Source organism: Aquila chrysaetos, chromosome 5 (genome assembly GCF_900496995.4).
Source record: "Aquila chrysaetos chrysaetos chromosome 5, bAquChr1.4, whole genome shotgun sequence".
Lineage (NCBI taxonomy): Eukaryota > Metazoa > Chordata > Aves > Accipitriformes > Accipitridae > Aquila > Aquila chrysaetos.
In genome coordinates this window covers 24,327,510-24,346,684 of record NC_044008.1, presented here as the reverse complement: position 1 = coordinate 24,346,684, position 19,175 = coordinate 24,327,510, and the positions used below count along the sequence as shown (strand labels likewise).

The following is a 19,175-nucleotide window of genomic DNA, read 5'->3' as shown; positions in this document are numbered from 1 at the left end:
AGTGGTGTCTAGAACTGTAAACCCCTTGTAGACAGTTATTTATTTCCAGGAGATGTCTGGCACTTTGAAACTTATTGCTCTAACAAATTACTCGATTAAATATTTCTCTCCTGGTCATCTTTTTATCAAGCTGAACATGTAGGTTTGTGTAATCTACAATTGCTTGTGGTATACAATTATTCAAAGGCAGGACACTTCATTTCATGTTCAGTAATTATGATTCTTTTCCTCAGCACAACTATTTCAGATCAAAAATGTGCCAGCATAGGGAATAGAAATAGCAACCGAAAATAAGATATCATCCATTGTTACTAAAGGGTTCATAAGACTTTACAAAGCAATTGTAATGTAGTCTTTTGTTTATAAACTGCTTTTCAAAACCTTGTTCCTGTTTTTATCGCAAAATGCACTTGCTCTTTTATTTCTTTTGTCTCATTTAAGGAATGGAGAATTTAATGTAGAAAATGACAATAATAGAGCAAAGACAGTAGGTTATCTTCCTCATAGCTCTTGGGATTTCAGAACTTCAGCTTTGTTAATTCCAGTCTAGAACTAGACTTACCTCTCAGAGGTAAAATATTTCATGACTGAGAGAGCGAGCTCTGGTTTTCTGTGTATCTTTCTCTTTCAAAGCAGGAGGAAGGAGCTATGCCAGGTGGTAGTTGAAAATGTGGTGAGAAGGTGGAGTCTGACAGTCCTCTCTGGTGTCCTTAGCCAAAGAAAACTACTCTAACCAGCTAGTAGGCTGAGCCAAGAGTTTTGTAGTGAATAGAGAAGGCTGGAAAGTTTGTGTAGAGTCACCTTTGGATCAGATCTTACCCCTCTAATGTGGTTCAGTTAATCTCCAAACAAGAATTCATTCTGAGCAGATGCATCTGCACAATATTGAATTGACACCTTATCAGAATCTAAGAATATAATAGGCCAGAAAGAATGACGGATTAGTTGGATTGGGAGCTCAGCTGTTATAGCTTGGATTGACTTATTTTCCAGGTGGCAGTATTTATAAAGGTCACTTCTCAGCATGAGGCACTCAGACATGCCTTGGTTGTCTGATTATTCCTGTGACATATATTTATCATGCTGATAGATGTCACAGCAAAAAAAAAAAAAAAAAAAGATCTGATACAATCACCTAGCATCATTTTTTGCAAAACACCATACAGGAAATGGCACCGTGTCATTTTTGGCACTGAAACTATACCAGCTGAATGACTAGGACATCTCTTTTAAAAAGATATCCATTGACAAAGAAAATCATAGAATAATAGAATCATAGAATCATTTAGGTTGGAAAAGACCCTTAAGATCATCGAGTCCAACCATAAACCTAACACTGCCAAGTCCACCACTAAACCACATGCCTAAGCACCATGTCTACACATCTTTTAAATACCTCCAGGGATGGTGACTCAACCACTTCCCTGGGCAGCCTGTTCCAATGCTTAATAGCCCTTTCGGTGAAGAACTTTTCCCTAATATCCAATTTAAACCTCCCCTGGCACAACTTGAAGCCATTTCCTCTTGTCCTATGTCTTGTTACTTGGGAGAAGAGACCAGCACCCACCTCACTACAGCCTCCTTTCAGGTAGTTGTAGAGAGCGATAAGGTCTCCCCTCAGCCTCCTTTTCTCCAGGCTAAACAAGCCCACTTCCCTCAGCTGCTCCTCATAAGACTTGTGCCCCAAGCCCATCACCAGCTTTGTTGCTCTTCTTTGGACACGCTCCAGCACCTCAATGTCTGTCTTGCAGTGAGGGGCCCAAAACTGAACACAGTATTCGAGATGCAGTCTCGCCAGTGCTGAGTACAGGGGGACTACATGCAAATGCTACATGCCAGGTAAGTATTACTTGGCAATAGCTAATTGGATCAATGTCAATAATTTTAAAAAGTTATTGTGTTTCTGAATTTCTAGTGACAGGTTGGGTCTTAGCATGTCTTGATTTGCTAGATTCAGGAATTTCCACCATTGAGGATATTGTCAATGCCAGTCAAATTACTTATTAGTTTTATCAAAGTAATAAAGCTGCCCTCATTTTTTGTGAACTTGAGTCAGTGGAGAACTCCACAAATTCCTCATCAAATATTTCTATATATATAGTCTAATGTTATAGCCAGGCTTTCATATATGATGTAGTGCATTGAGCATGTCACCAGATTAGGGACTGACAAACCATAACCTTTACAACAGCATGATACTGTGAATGGTTAAAAGTCCTGACTGATGAATTCTAGAGTACTGTGAGATTTGAAGAAAGCAACCATCTAAACAAACAGATCTCCTCAGCTCCTAGGAAATTTGTCAATATGTCAGGTGGGTGGAACTTTTGAGATACAACAGTGATTCTGTAAACTGATAAGGTTGAAAAGGGAACCTTAATAGCTAACAAATATTTAATAATAAGAAATTGGAAGCATGTATAGCTAAAAATGTGGTTGGGTAAAAGGTAAAACAGGTATGATAGCTAGTGTGCAATTAACAGATCAAGAATTGAAAAACCCTTTTGTATTGTGTGTTGATAGGAACACCACAAAATTTTCCAAGGAAGAAAGAGCAACCTGTAGAAAAGGTGTTGCATTAAATGGAAGGTTTTTATATTCCCAGGCCTCTTTGGCTTCCTATGTAACATTGGGTCAGTCAGTCATTTATTTTGCCTGATCCCTTACTTGCTAAGGATATTATTTTCCTATCCACAGGGCAGTTTTGAGGATAAATTCCATTAATAATGATTAGGCATTTGAAAATTTGGAGGTAGTCATAGAGGTATCTAAGTCCTTAGTTATCTATTAGTTCAGAAGGAAATTAGATTTGGGAGATGGCTTTGTCTCTATCTCAATCTCAAACCTATAATTTAGTAAAAATAATGAAACACTAGGACTTGGGTGGCTGCCTAAATTGGAGAATTACAGTATTATCAAGTCAGTTTCAGTGACAGAGTTGATGCTCAAAAGTCTGACTACTAAAAAAATCTTTTGAAGACTATAAAAACACTCACTGAGCAAAAAGAAGAGACTACTTTTGTTCTATCTTAATGAAACAAATATTTTGAGGAAACCAATAAATTTACTGTTTTGCCTATGGAATAGCTTTGATATTCAAATTCCCCTCTTTCTGCGTCTTAACACTTACATCCAAATACACACCAACCTTCCCATATGTCAGTCTGACACTAGAGGTGATGAATACTTTTTGCTTGAAATATTTTACTGTGTTACTCTTTTTAAATAACTCATTAGCACACTGTATTGGAAGGGTTTGGGTTTTTTTTTAAATATTGTATTGGATTTGTGCGGCAAGGTTTTGGTAGCTGCAAGGTTTTGGTAGCGGCAGGGGGGTTACAGGGGTGGCTTCTGTGAGAAGCGGCTAGAAGCTTCCCCCATGTCCGACAGAGCCAATACCAGCTGGCTCCAAGATGGACCCGCCGCCGGCCAAGGCTGAGCCAATCAGCGATAGTGGTAGTGCCTCTGGGAGAACACATTTAAGGAAAAAAAGTTGGAGCAGGCACAGAAACGGCAGCTGGAGAGAGGAGTGAGAACATGTAACAGAAACAACCCTGCAGACCCCCAGGTCAGTGCAGAAGGAGGGGGAGGAGGTGCTCCAGGCGCCGGAGCAGAGATTCCCCTGCAGCCCGTGGGGAAGACCATGGTGAGACAGGCTGTCCCTCTGCAGCCCAGGGAGGTCCACGGTGGAGCAGATCTCCACCTGCTGCCCAGGGAGGACCCCACGCCGGAGCAGGGGGATGCCTGAAGGAGGCTGTGACCCCGTGGGAAGCCCGTGCTGGAGCAGGGTCCTGGCAGGACCTGTGGCCCCATGGAAAGAGGAGCCCACGCTCAGCAGGTTTTCTGTCAGGACTTGTGACCCTGTGGGGGACCCACGCTGGAGCAGCGTGCTCCTGAAGGACTGCAGCCCATGGAAGGGACCCGCGCTGGAACAGTTCGTGGAGGACTGTCTCCCGTGGGAGGGACCCCACGCTGGAGCAGGGGCAGAGTGTGAGGAGTCCTGCCCCTGAAGAGGAGGAAGCAGTGATGAACTGACCGTAAGGTCCATTCCCTGTCCCCCTGCACTGCTGGGGGGGTAGGTAGAGAATCCGGGAGTGAAGTTGTGCCTGGGAAGAAGGGAGGGGTGGAGGGAAGGTGTTTTGAAATTTGGTTTTATTTCTCATTACCCTACTCTGGTTGATTGGCAATAAAGTTGAGTCTTTATTATTATTATTATTATTATTATTATTATTATTATTATTATTATTAAAATACCCAAGTTGAGTCTGTTTTGCCCGTGACAGTAATTGGTGAGTGATCTCTCCTTGTCCTTATCTCGACCCACAAGCCCTTTGTTACATTTTCTTTCCCCTGAGCAGTTGAGGTGGGGGGGGGTGATAGAATGGCTTTGGTGGGCACCTGGCATCCAGCCAGGGTTAACCCACCACAAATATCAACACCAAATTTTATGGATTCCTAAATTCCATCATTATTTTTTAAATTAGGATGAAATTCCTACCCACAAATTTTATTCATTAGGCAATCTTTTTAATAGGCAAATATTTCACTAATTTTCTCCCACGTATTGCAAATGACATAAATATTTTTGGAGAAAAGTGAACTGATCCCTTCTAGAATCCATAAAAGTATAAAAAGCTGAAAAATCTGATATTTTTCATTAAAAATTGTTAATTTTGACCAGTACTTACCAGGACCCCTAGTCAGTCATATTCAAATATTTTTGAAAATCCAAATAGAAAATTAATTGTGGCCTATCAATATGTAGAATGAAAGGATTGGTTCTTTCAGAGTCTTTGCAGAAATATTTTCATTTTTCTGAGTATTCCAGAATTAATTCAGAACAGATGCCTGATAGTTATAAAGGAAAACTGTAAAGGATCAGTGCAATAAAAGCCTTGTGCATCTGAAACTTAAGGACTGCAACATTGCCATTTAGGTACAAATTGAAAATACAGAGTCCCTTAACTCACATTTGAATTCCTAACTTCACATTTTGTTGAATAGGAAAATAAAGAGGACTTCAGAAATAAAAATCTAAAGATTTTGTTGGAGCTGGGCCTTTCAGCTGAGCCTTTCTACATGGAGCAGAGAAGGAGCTGGACCAGGTCAGTACTCAGGAGAATGGCAGATCGCAGCATGGTCTGGATTCAGGATGTTTGTGGCAAACTTGGTTTTGGGTAGATGCTTTTCATCCATCAATGATCCTTTTGTAAGGACAGCAAAGACACTCAGATGTGCAGGCACAGCCCAGTCTCTTCCTGAGGCAGGGTGAAAATGCAGGAAGAGTTTGTTGATGACCAAAACCATGACAAGCACTCCTGAACACTTCTTCTCCTGCACGTAGGCTTGGCCAGTGGCATCTCAAAAGTCAAAACGAGAAACTTTGAACAAGGTTCTGCCTGATGTATACGTGCCTGACAGTGTAGGTGAACTGTCACCTTCAGTTAATAAAAAGGAAAACTGGAAGGTGAGTCCAAAGACATACGGAAAGATACCTCTGTATATTAGGAATGTATAACTCTGACGTTCTCTATGTGGGTACCAACCTCCTTCACTAAAGAAGGTTAATTTCTTTTTGTTTGTTTGTATTTTTGCTAGCAATGTATTCCTCTCCAACATGCTAGAAACCCAATATTGCTTACATCTGAAAGGATTCAAAACCATATCTGCAGCTTTATAAGACTGTCCTAACAAGTGACTCTTTAAGCTGTGGTTCGATGCCTGGAAAAGTTTCACTATATCCTAGAAAAAGAAACCATGAGCAGATAAAACTCTACAGCCTAATAAAGCACTAAGGTGATGGAGAAAAGCTCTCACCATTCTTCTAATGGTGATTTATGTTTTTTTCCAAAAGTTTTTTCACCCCAATAATGTGAACAGTCTTCACAGACCAAGAGACAAATATATCCTCTCTCTTAGCCAAATGCATTACCTATTTGTATACAAAATCATGCTCTTTAACACTAGTTCTCTCTGTCCAGCTTCATGACAGTTGCCTTCCATTTTGATTTCTTTTTCAGCTTCAAGAGGATTCATAGAAAAAGGCTCTGTAATGTAGCCTGATGTCTAGAGAACTCTTCTGGGAGGAACATGAATGAATTCTCAGAGGAATAACTCTCCATGTTTTTAATAATGCTGAATTTTATAGTGTAACAGAGAAGGTGCATATTCTTCCAAGAATCTTTTGAAAGAAAACAGAGACAGCCTGTCTATTTTGAAAAGAGCATGGTCTGGGGAGTGTCCTTAGCTAGTGCCTAAAATGAGTGTTAGGTAGCTCTTAGCTGTGTATAATCATAAGACAGTTGCAGAGCTACTCAGCTCTGTAAAAGTTAAGATTCCAGAAATACAATTTCTATGAAAATTCAAACTCAAAACCTCTACTGCCTGGAGACTTTTGGTGCCTCTGAGGCAGTCAAAAAGGAGCTGGAACACCTATATTCTGTATAAAGACAACTAAATTATGCCTGATTCCTACCTTTGGTGTTTAAGATAAGTTCTGAGTCTAACCCTATTCATACAATTTTAATGCTACACCTTTTAAAATTATTGCCTAATGAGTAGTAGAGAGAGACCAGCCTTCTATACGTAGTCTCTGATACATGGGACCCTGTCATTTCTCCATGATTCCTCTCTCAGTGGGAAGGAACTGAACAAATTTGGTATGCTGTACTGTGAATGAATGAAATAATGGGTTGATATTTAAGAGATATACCCCACTTCTTGATTTGCTATTAACTTCCTGAATGACTTTGGACTATCAACCCTTTATCTGGATTTTCTATTCACATTAAGCTCAAACTCATTTTGGTGCAACTCTGTCGTTTCTAATTACTACTATTTCCAAGATAATAAAGTGTCACAGATGCCACTCTACAAATCTAATAAATCATGTAAGATGTAATCTGTACAAAAATAGTACATCTGCTATGATTCCACAATAGTCTGGTCTGCTTTGGAATTAGAAACAGATGTTGCATTACATTAGAAGGGAAAATCTGGCTAGTAGGGAGTGGAGTAGAAAAAAACAGTATTCTTTACCATTACCATCTGCTTTTTAAAACCTTGGTGTATATTGGTTTGGTCCTTAAAGATATCTCCCTTTGAAATAGTTTCAATTGATAGAATTTATACTTCCAACACTCTGAACAACTTGAGGCATAGGATGGTATTTTCAGTCTAGTATTTTAGTTAAATTAAGTAAACACACTGGAATGAGTTTTTGTGAATTATGAGAGTGGGAAGAGACTTCAAGTGAGTCATCTGTAGTAGCTTATCCTCCTGAGTCATGGTAGAACTGATGCAAGTATTACTCACGGTCCCAGAACTAGCTGTGAATATTTCAAATGAGTTTACTTCAGTCAGCTTCCTTGCAAGTGATTCTTCTGCCAGAAATAATTATTAAACATCCTCTAATACTTAATCACATTCTCCCATGACAGGGCACAACTGTTTCGTCTCCTCTACTAACAAATGATAATGGCTTGTGACATAAGATTTTCTCCTTCTAAAATTGTATTTTTTGTATTGTGGGTTTTTTTTTAAATTTATATTATAGGGTATTCACATTCTGTCATTGCTTTATTCTCTTATCACACCCTCATGGATCAAGTTTTCAAGTATCTTAGGAAGCTTGCTGCTCTTTTGATTCTCTGCAGATTTCTATTCTCTTTGAAATGCAGCATCCCAAAATGTGGGTGTTATTTCAAGTAAAGCCAAAGCAGCACTGGGAATGCAGGTGTTCCCATCAAGGTTTATTTACTGCAATAATCCTATTGATACAACCCAATACAGGAACTGCCTTTTTTATGATTGCAGACTTATCCCAAATTTATGTTTACTTTGATCTTTACACACTCCTTGATGAACCCTATTTAACTGTGTTCTTGACTTTGATTACTCTCCCATGCGTGAACTTATTTCCATTTGTCTTTACTGAACCTCCGCATTTATTTTAGACACTTGCTCCAGTTTAAGAGTATTCCATGTTTTAATCTTAGCCTCCAAAACAATTTAGATCCATTTCAATGTTAACTTTCACATATAAAAGTTATGGAAGTTTTACAGCACCCTCCAAGTCTTCAGTGAAATTTTGCTGCATGTTGGAGTCAGAACTATTTTATATGAACCTACATTAAATTTGCCATTGGAACATCAGAATTATTTAACTTGATTTCTTAGAAAAGTCCATGCCTACATTATAGGATTTCCATCTAATTCCTGTATGCCCCATAACCATATAAAATTTTCAGATTTTCCCTAGCAAATGTCTTCAGGATCAAAAAGTAGTCAGTTAGATTGAAGTCCAATGGTGGTATTTCCTCCCCCTCAAAATTCCACAGTCAAATATGTAAGGAAGAAAGAGACATTCTGCTAGCTGCATAACATACAAAGAGCAACCAGTAGCGCTCTCCAGTTCAGGCAAACTCTCTGCCAGTCTTTTTCAAATGTCAGTGTGAAATGGACAGACATTTATCCTTCCCAACGTCTTGAATTAACTTATCAAAATGCCCCTGCTGTACTAATATCTTCTGGATTATTACTTCTTTCCTCATAGTGCACTAAGGATCACATTCAGTTTCTTGTTCCCTGCAGTACTCTATTTTCCCCTCACTCAAAGACAAAATGATCTCTGCCTCTGAAAATTTTCTCTGCCTAAAAAAATTCTTGTTCCTTTCATTACTTCTGCCTTATTGAATAGTTAACTGATTCAAATTAAAAAAGGGCCCTATGCTAGATTGTTCTTTTTTCAGCTTCCCCCAAAATTACTTCTGAAACCCACTTAGACAGCAAGTGCATTCACACAAAGAATTTCCTAGCTGCATGTTCATTTCATGAGTACCTCTTTCTTCTTATCTGTACTAACATTCAGACTGAGATCCAGTACCACCCTTCCAAAAATCATGTCTTAGTCATAGAATAGAATCATAGAATCATTTTTGTTGGAGAAGACCTTTAAGATCATCGAGTCCAATTGTCAACCATGCCCATTAAACCATGTCCTGAAGTGCCTTGGCTATGCACTTTGTCAATCATCTTTCCAACTCTAGTTTTAGTATGAGTCTTCTCAGGGAATATTGCTTAAATATTAAGTATTTCTGAAGTCAGAAATGTTCAGGGTTGCAGGGGCAGGCTCTATTGACAATGAACTTTGATTTGCTCTTGGCCTCTGCAGGCCACCTGACCAAAGTTCATGTAGAGTGTTACTGAATCTATTAAGTCACAGAGAAGTAAAGTACTTCCTTTTTCCAGCTACCAGTAACAAAAAAACCAACCCCCAAAACCAGCCTAAATCCCAAACAATCCCCCCAAAAAGAAGAAAGAAAGGAAGATAAAGAACATTGTTTATGTAGAAAGTGGAAAAGAAGAGGCTCTCCTGCCTGAGGAATGAGAGACCTTGAGTAGGCACACATGGCTGAGTAATTTGTTCAATGAAGGATTGAAGTACCTTACTGCTTTCAAAAAGCAAGGTGAAAACTGAATCATAGTTTGTTCATTGACCAGCCCCTGCAGTAATGCTTTACACAAAACGTATTGTACTATTAGAGCATACCCCTTCAGAAAGATTCCGAACATGACCATCACAAGTAAAGTCCACAGGGGTCTCCCAGAAGTAACAAGGAAGTTTAGTGATGGGTACAATGTCAGATATGGGACTTTTAAGACAAGCATAAGATTCTCTGAAGAACAAAGGAATTGCCAAAGCAGAGCAGAAGAATGGTCTGGTTTAGTCCCTATCGTCAATCTGGCTGTCAGCAGAACAAGCAATGCCAGAGCATAACAGAAGAAACCACACTCAGAAAAATCACCTAATAGTATACCAGCTGATGATTGTCTTGTCTCCTGAAGCAAAAAATTTTATTTTTTAGAATTTCTGCCCCATGGATTTCAGGAAATATGTTCCCTTAGCTGTGGAACCAGCCATTGCTTAGGCAATATGGTACATGGGATATACACAATTTTATAAGAATGCTTAAGATTATAGTGATTATATTTATTTATTTATTATTTATGCATCTCTGAAGATGGATTTTTGGTTTTTAATTATCTTTAATAGTGAGCACTGCCTTAAAATTTTTATTAAATAGTGACAGGAACAGGAAAATGTCAACAATGGGTACTCTATTTGTTGAATGGTCTCTGAGGATAGTAGACATTGAAAAGTAAAAGAGGTAACATTAAATTTAATTCAGACAGTGTTGTCGATTTACCACTAAGCTTGTGCAGTTGAATTCCAGATGCCAATGGTAGAATAGCACTACATATTAAATAATGGACTTTTTTTTTTCTCGACAATAATCCCTGAAAATAATGACATACCAAAAGGTCTTTTACAAAAGAAATACATTGAAATCCATGAATTTCATGTTCAGCCTAAGAAGAATCACTGACGCATGGTTCCAAGGCTCAACTCAAACTTTCGTAGTTACAGACAGTTAATTGTACCTTACTTTTAAAACAAGTGCCAATGTATCTATTCTGTTCATTGTTTATAAGGGCATGAGGATCTAGCTTGCAGTGACATTTTGCTGATATAAAGATATTGCAATACTAAACTTAATTATATTAAATGCAGGGGAAAATTCAGTTGTAAATATTACAGCACAAATTTTACCTTGACATATACCTATGGTGACCCCACTAAAGTCAAAGCACGGAGATTTCCCAGCAAAGTTTGGCCTTATGAATAAAATGTTATATAATATGACATACAGCTATTTTTATTATGATTGGGAACATGAAATATGGGAAAAGCACATTTCATTCTTTGCAGAGAACTTTGACATGATCTAGTCCTCTTTGTTTCCAGTGATTCTCTTGAAATCATATTCAAAATCGGTTGGGCTTTTGCCCAATAAATAATATACTCACGATTCATGAAGTGCATATTTTAGATCAAAATTGCACTGTAAAGGCGAGTACCAATTCTTCTTTGAAATCAGTGGGACTGTCCCTGGTAAATTAGTCTTCATCTAATACATTCTACCATTTTATAGAATTTTTAATTGGATTAAGAGATTAAAGGTAGAAAGAATGATAGTCAATAGCTGTTCAGGTCTGAGTAAGAAGTGATTGAGAATATTGATGTATTTTTCTTCTTCTCTAAGTTCTTGCCAGCTGTAGAAAGATTTGAACCTCACACTACAAAAATAGCACTTCTGCTGCTACTCTCAGAGCTAGAAAAAGAAAAGATATTTTGAAGTGAGCTGGCCTTTCATGCTTTCTTGAATTCTCAGCAAAACTGCCATCACTAATTGATAAAACTCAACCTACTTGACAGATACATCTAAGCTTGGATAGGTTTGTATCCATTCTGTTCCTGTCTACCTTATGGTGCCCTTATGAAATTCACAAAGTTTCTGTGGTGCCTGTTCTCCTTGGAGATATAGTGAAGGTGCCTCAAGCCTGAGATACCATCTCCTCCCAGGTCTGAACTGGACTTTTCAGTCCACGTGTGAAGGCAGAGCAAGAAGCAAGGCTTGGTAAAGGGGCTGAGCCATGCCACTGCCCAAGCTATGCCTGTGGAAAGTAACTGGCTTCTTGGCCTCACTGGTAAGGGCAGCCTCTTGGCATGTAAAACACTCCCAAATCCCATGTAAAAATTGGCTTGAACCCACCCTCAGTTTTTAACCCATTCTCTCCTCAGGGACTCCTGGAAAATAAATACCATTGCTGGTTTCTCTATTACCTGTTAACTATTGTTTAATACCACCTGCTGCATCAACCTTTACCTGCAATTTCTGTGCAAGGGCAAAAAGAAAGCATCATGTAATAAGTATTTTTGTAAAGCACTTTTCTGTGCTACTGCTCTAATTTGTAGGGTCTGACTGTGCAACCTGTTACTCATTTATAGCAGTACTCATTTGGACCCAGCAGAGGAGCTTGTGTGAAGCAGCGTTCACAGGGATGACTAACAATCAGGTTCACAGACTGTGAAACTCCTTTTGTATGAGCATTCCCAGAAGCAAACCCGGAAGGCTCTTGAACCACATGGAGTACAGAATTTCATATGGAAAAATGGCATCATACCCATAACCTCTGCTTGAGCTGAAGCAAATTGCTTGAGCTGAAGCATCACAGCCCAAAGCGTGTTGAAGCAGCTGATAATACACCAGCATGGCCAGTGCCATAAAGAAGATGTTTAGTGTCCTTTAGCCTTCATAATGGCACTGAAGGTAACCATACTGAACTAATAGTGGGGAAAGAAGGGGAAACCTGGTGAGATTTGGCAGGCGCATGCACAGAATAATTAGCAGAGGTCTGAGCTGAAGAGAGTCCCCGCTGTTAAGTATTTATTACTTGCATCTCAGACAGTGTTGTGAATCTTACCCTTAACCACTAATATTTGCCTGGAGACAAAGTGATTCAAACCTGACAGCAGATGTTGCTAAGTGAACAGTGAACCGGTGTCCTAATAATTATTTGCTCATGGAGTAGCTCTCTGGCTTTTCGGTAGCAGGCAAACACAGCATGATACAACTAAATGATTATATGTTAATGACTACAATAATTTAAGATTAGGCAAGAGCTGGAGAACAGTATTCAAGTGGGCTGAAAATCTGCTTAATTGAGTGAACCATTCAACACCTCTGCTCATGGGTTGTGTTTCTGTTACCAGTTGTATGCCTGAAGGATATATTTATCTGTTTTCCGATTTTAAGGATGTGCTATAGTGCTCATCTTAGTATCTTTAAATGGCCTCATGCAAATATACATGAGTTTCAGATGATCCAGTTGTTATGAGAAAATAATAAAGGTATGGCATTTTTATATCACTGCCTGTGGATTTATGTGCATAGTTTTATTTGACCTACGGGCAGAGAGGAATTAAAACAATATTTTGTTTGACTTTGGTATTTAGAAATTATATGAGAACTGGGGAACTGATAGACACTCTTTAGGACTGGACATAGACTACTGAACCGCACTTCATTTCTAACACATAACAGACCTAAATAATTCATTTCCCTCCCTCTCCTGAATGAATCGTCAGTAATACTTAATAGGTAAAACCCTAAGACAGGAGAAGAGACTATCTCAATATAATAATTTACTGTGCTAGGACTATTTGGACCATCTTTTCTGCTACACTCTCCAGTTTAAGCATTTAAAGACAGACTTTTTTAAAAGCTCGTTAAGTCAGTGACAACTTTGTTGGACAAGGTATGTCAGGTTAGATTTTTCATCAACGCTACACATCTTCTGTATCTTTTGAGGTCTGTGGATTAAGATGTATATGGTTGTTCTTACTGAGAAGTTGTCAGAACATTGTTTTTAAGTCCTTTCAAGTCTTCAAAAAATTCTTTCCAAAGCTTGTTATTTTCATCCTATATTCTTCCTTCAATTTTGTCCCTCAAAAACTCTCAGCTATCTTAGGGGGCATGTAAATTGTCTGTACCATGTTAACACCTGGCAAAATAATGTGTGGCATATGGCCTAATAGCTTATGAACACACAAAGGCATTTGGCATTGCATGAAAAATTAATTTTAAATTCCTGTGTAAATTAGTGGCAAGGGGATGTGATTTTCCAGTTCACATACACATCTCCAATAACAAAATTGCAATTTAAGGCCAATGAAGTATCTGCCGTAACAGAAAACTATCTTGCTCACTCTGCGTCTGCTGATAATTTCTTAACAAGCTCACTAATGTAGGTAACTTTTTCTATGTATAATTTAAATAAAAAATTAAGCTGGCATCATATTAAAGCATGTTAGTGATACTCGTCATTTTTTCAACCAATTTTCATTTTTACATGATACATGATACATTTGCTGTGTGAAATAGCAGTGTCTTGCTAGTACATGACCTACTCTAACACAGTCACATTTAATCCAAATGTTCTTATTAGTGAAGGGAAATAAAAACAAGAGGGATGCATTCTTTCTGTCATGGTTGCTTTCCTAGGACATTTGAAAGAACTTTCTGCATAGTCATTGTTTCCCTTCTAAATTCCTTCAGGTCACCCTTATTATGCAAATCATGAACATTATATGCCCATTTGATCCCAGGGCAAATTATTTTCTGTTTTGAAAAGGCCATGGTGAAACAATATTACACATTTTGGTTTCTTTTTACTTTTAGTATATTCACATTGAAAACACAGTTAATTCTTTGCTGAAGTTAGACAATTTGACTATTACTCAAAAAAATAGACATTATCCCTTTAACAAGCTGAATGCCACTGGCCTGATTGTCAGGGATATAATGCTTCACCACTTCGTCTTTGCTTGGCACCTTGGATAAAAAGAACCTAACTTCTTATTTAGACACTAATTTGAGTCTCACGAGTTGGAAATGCTGCTGTGTTCAAACTCCCCTTACGAGATGGATTTTATAACCTGTACTCACCTCTGCCAGGGTGATCACACAAGGTTTGGATGAAAGGGTGACCCAGGACTCGGGCTGCTTCTTATTTTCTGGGCTGGCTTTCAAATCCTGTGAAGAAGTTACCTCACCACAGGTAGGAGATGAGAAATTTGAAGGGTTGTTACACACTGTCAATATTGATAGAAGGCTGGTGGAAAGCTATTGGGCACAGCAGGGCATAACGAAAAATTCACTCTCAGCTTGGTGATCTTTTCATGCAGGCCACAGAGCTGCTGCAACCTCACAGGCAGGGTCACGTTCTTCAGACTTTCTCTCTGGTTTTGAAATGAAAAAGCCAAAAAGACACGTATTCTTTTTTGAATCATACAGTGACACATCATTACGTGAAGAATATAACATTGAAAAGGAAAGCATAAGAAGAGTCCTTATTCCTGCAGTCCTTCCACCTTCCACCCAATTCTTTTTTGGGCTTTTTCTTTTCAATATTTTCTGTAGTATTATTTTATGTTGTTTCCTCCTTTCCTCCCTAACTATTAGTTCACTGCAAAGATTTTGTTTTAACTGACACTCTCACTGTAATGTTCTGTCTGCCTTTTGCTTTGAATTTCTGTCTTTCGTGTTTCTTCCCCGCTTTAACGTTCAGCCTCACAAGTCTTATTATCCAACTCAAACCTAGGCTTTAGCTGCAGCTCAGACCACCACAGTCCTCCAAGTCTACATACATTCTGCTACTTGCCTAGTAGGTCACCTTTTGTTATTAGCTTGAATACATCCATTAGGACTGTGCTAAAGACACCGAATTTGTGCCACTCTGCTGGCAGGAGATGACAGCCCTGGAGGCACAGGAGCCAATGTGTTAATTGGGGAGGTGAACAAAGGCCATGGCCGGTGGAGGAGAGACTGAGGTTGTCAAGGGAACAGGACAGCTTTGCTGGTGGTTTCTTTTAAATTGGGGAAATAAAATTTTTCTTGTTTTAGTGGCAGATGCTTTACAATTTTTTTTACCAGATATTATCCAGATATTTCATTGTGAAAGTTGTATGTCAAGGATCAGCAGGGCTTTTTCACCCATCCAATGCCCTGGCAAACCTCTTCATCTCTCTTGCTCTTAATTTATGTTATATTTTCAGGTTCTGAAGATTATTTACTGAAATGTGTTTTGCTAATGGAATAATCAGTAGACCTGCAGTTCCTTCCTTCCTGCTGTGGCATGAAAATCCCATACCAGGACCAGTCAATCCCATTTTAGTACCAGCCAATCCCAACAGAGGCATTGAAGTCAGGGCCCTAGCCAGTTTGCTTGGGCTGTCTGGTCTAGTCAGTAGTCGATGTAGTCAGTGGTTCTCTGGAAAAAGTTTGCTCATTGCATAGACCTGGACTCAGACAAAATGTATCCTTTTTACGCAGGGCTCTTTGGCCACTCCTGTAGTACAAAGCTTCATTATTATTGCCCAGATGCACATTTTGCTCCTTCTTTTGTCATTTCTGTCTCATTAGCAGTCTTGTTTCTCCGGGCCTTTGAAGAATAGAATACTTTATGGTTCACATTCAGCCCTGGTTTTAAAGCAGTACAACTGTGGATAGTTGCTTAAGAAGCTTTCTAAGCAGCTTTCAGGAGAGCCCGAATGGTGGCTGATAGCAGCAGAGAGGAGAGAGTTTCCCTTGGATTTATAACTGCTCCATCTAGGTTGTTTTCTCTTTAAAAAAAGCACTTATTGACATGAAACCACTTTCATAATTATATGAAAAATAAAGAATACTGACTGGCTTTGAACTAAGATGCAACTTCAAAGGCATAAGGAACTTCTTATGGTTTCGAAATGTCATTTTTCTCATGATATGGGAGCTGTTGTCTCCTGCATTGCTGTAGACTGCCATTCTTATACCCCCAAAGGTACACTAATCAATTCTTAAACAGTCTTGCATCATCCATGTTTTAGATGTCTGAACTACTGAGTGATCTTTGTAGCAGACACATCTGAAAAAGCAGCATTCACAATACTTATGCATAATTTACAGTATAATTCTTTACACTTATCTAGCACCTTTCAGCTCAGGATTCCAAAGCTCTTTGCAAATATTAATTAATTTATCCTTCCAATGCTGCTTGCAGATAGGGGATATTAGTATTCCTCAGGAGAGGCAGTGGTCCAAAAAAAAAATAATGAAAGTAACTTTAAACAAGTCACTGTTGCTCTATAACTCTATTTTTTCGTAAGCAAAATGGAGATAAAACAATAAAGTAATTCACAAAAATGTTATTAAGAATCATTATTTTAGCTTTCAAGTGAAGTCTGAATAGTTTTAGTGCAAAATGTTATTTTTAATGTGGATAAGCAGAGGTATAAACTTGTGAAGGCCCCAACTCTTGCATTCAGCTACCAGCCTAACGCATACTGAAACAAGCAGGAGCCAAACACCTAGCCCCTAGTTACTTTTGAGGGTCTTGACCAAAGACTCAACAGTACAAAGGACTGTATATCAAGCCCTCCCAGTCCTGCGTTGCTTAAGGCAGGAATTCAAGGACCTCACTGTGTTGTTTTATTTTTAAATATGAGTGTTCCAACTTGTTCCTTGCCCATTTTTCTTTTGTCCTTTAAGATTATTGTCTGCTTTGAAAATCAAAGAACTGACACTAAAATTCTCAATTTTTTGAGTTTCTGAGAGCGTTTTGACACTTAATCAAGTCTTCCTGCTCCCAGCTCCCTTTATTATGATAATGTACTGCACCAAATTGAAGATGGCAAGAAGAAAATTACTTGGATGATGTCTTAACGCATTACACCAAGGCCTGCTCTCACTGAAGCCCATAGCAACACTCCCATTATTTGCTTAATGCTGATATATTCTCAGCCACGCCATACAGCAAAGAAAAGCCAGTCATACACCTCTGAATATATTAAAATGTTAGCAGTATGAGCAACTTGAATTCCTTGGTGCTATGCTGTTCTAATTTGATATTTGATGCCTTGTTAAAATGGAGTTTCCTTGTCTATTCCTAAACAGAGTTATTCCTATGTCATCTTCCATTGACTCGAATATTTAGTCAAGACTTTTCATTTAAAAGGATCCCATTTTCACGCTTCTCTTTCACAGGACTGGTGAATAAAGGAGAACTTTTTAACTTGAATAATTCTCCCTCCAGCAATGCTGTGTTTCTGTAATAGCCCCTGAGGGCAATATTTATTCCAGTGCAGATGCATATTGGTTAAACATTCTTCTAAACTTTTGAGTTTTCAGTTCCAAATGAATGTTTGTCTTTATAGGTACACTGTCACTTTTGTTTTAACAGATAAGTCGAATAACAGGGAATTTACCTCTTGTTACCTCATAGGGAAACAAATGAAGAAAAATCTTTCTAAGACTATTTTAGACTTTTTATTACTTGTAATTCAAGTTACCCATCTCCTAGTACCTTAACCAATGACAGTTTTTGTAGGCATAATTTAAGACAATTCTGGCCTGGAGTGCGTAAGTTATGTTTATCACTGAATCTAACTGGCAACATCACTGTAATGAAGCAAGGAAAAGACAAACAAGCCAGAAGCCCGAGTTGTTTCTGGAGATAAACTTTCTTTTATTAATAGTGTTCAAAAATTTTAAAAAATTATTATAATATTGAAATGCTATATAAGATTTTTGCATCATCAGTGTGGTAATCAATATAACTCATAAAATAAATCTAAATATGGGGCTATTCAGTATGCTGGCATTAAATCTTAGCAGTATTAGCTAATTTCTTTGTATAACTCTATTTACATTCATATATAGTAACATTTAATTTGTTAACAACAAGCACTGTTTTGTGATTCTAGATGTTTTTGTGGTTTATGAATTAGCATCTCACATGCTAGGAGGTCAGCATTTACAGTTTTCCCCCAAACACATGTAACTTTTGATAGATTCTACCTTTGTGCAAAATGGGTTTCAAACCATGTAATAAAAATAGGACTCATGGCCATCTGGGGCTTTCACCTTGTTTCTCTTACATGTGCTTTAGTGAGTCATGCAACTCTGTTATGCTGATTGAGCACTGAAATCCAGTGGGATGACTTGCTGCTCATGTAGGCATACCAAGTTCTCTTTACACCAGCTCACTCAGTTAAGATAACCATACAGCTTCAGACTGCAAAGAGATATATTATGGGCCTGGGGCATACACCAGAGTGGACAGGAATCTGGCCAATCTGCTAGTGGTGTTGCTTTGAAGCTAACTCAGGTCTGTGCTCATGAGATATACAGTTTGAATTGCAGAAGTCCCTGGCTTGTCATGACACAAAGGGTCTCAAAACTGGAGTACCAAGGATGCTACACGTGACCTGGACCCTGCTGGGTAGAAGCTCTTTCCACAGGCTCTGTGGGGCTTTCCTGGCTCCCTGGGATCTGCTGGAGTCCTTCAGTGTTAATGGCTTTACCTTGTGGAGACTGGAGATGGCGTTTGTGAGGCCATGGTCCTATATGTGTTAGAACTGGATCTACCCCACACAGCAACGCACCTTTGGTTTGGACCGTGCTTGGGCAAATGTCCTGTGCGTATAGGATTTGTGCTGGCTATGCGCTTTTACGCTGATTTTATGCTAATTAGAAAAGAAGAGAAAAAGCCTGATCTGGCATAAAGTTAGAGATGCAGACAGATAGTACTTGATCTGGCAGGCAGCCTGGCAATATAAAGTTAGCTTATTAATATTTTAAAATAAACTGGAGGCAGCAAAGTAAGTATATACCACATCCTTTCATCCTATGCCTGCCATGGTTTTGATTCCGCAGCAGGATAGGTACGTCATTATGGTGGATATAAAGGGCAGCAAGGACCATGTGCATATGGTTCAGAAGCAAGTCAGAGGC

At 38.7% G+C, this 19,175-nt stretch overlaps 1 long non-coding RNA gene across 1 annotated transcript; it reads left to right on the top strand.

Moving 5' to 3' along the window:
- Positions 1 to 5,003: 5,003 nt before the first annotated feature.
- Positions 5,004 to 6,215, top strand: LOC115341682. Its single transcript, XR_003923484.2, has 3 exons — positions 5,004 to 5,105; positions 5,345 to 5,467; positions 6,021 to 6,215. It is a non-coding gene; the product is annotated as an uncharacterized LOC115341682 (long non-coding RNA).
- Positions 6,216 to 19,175: the final 12,960 nt, after the last annotated feature.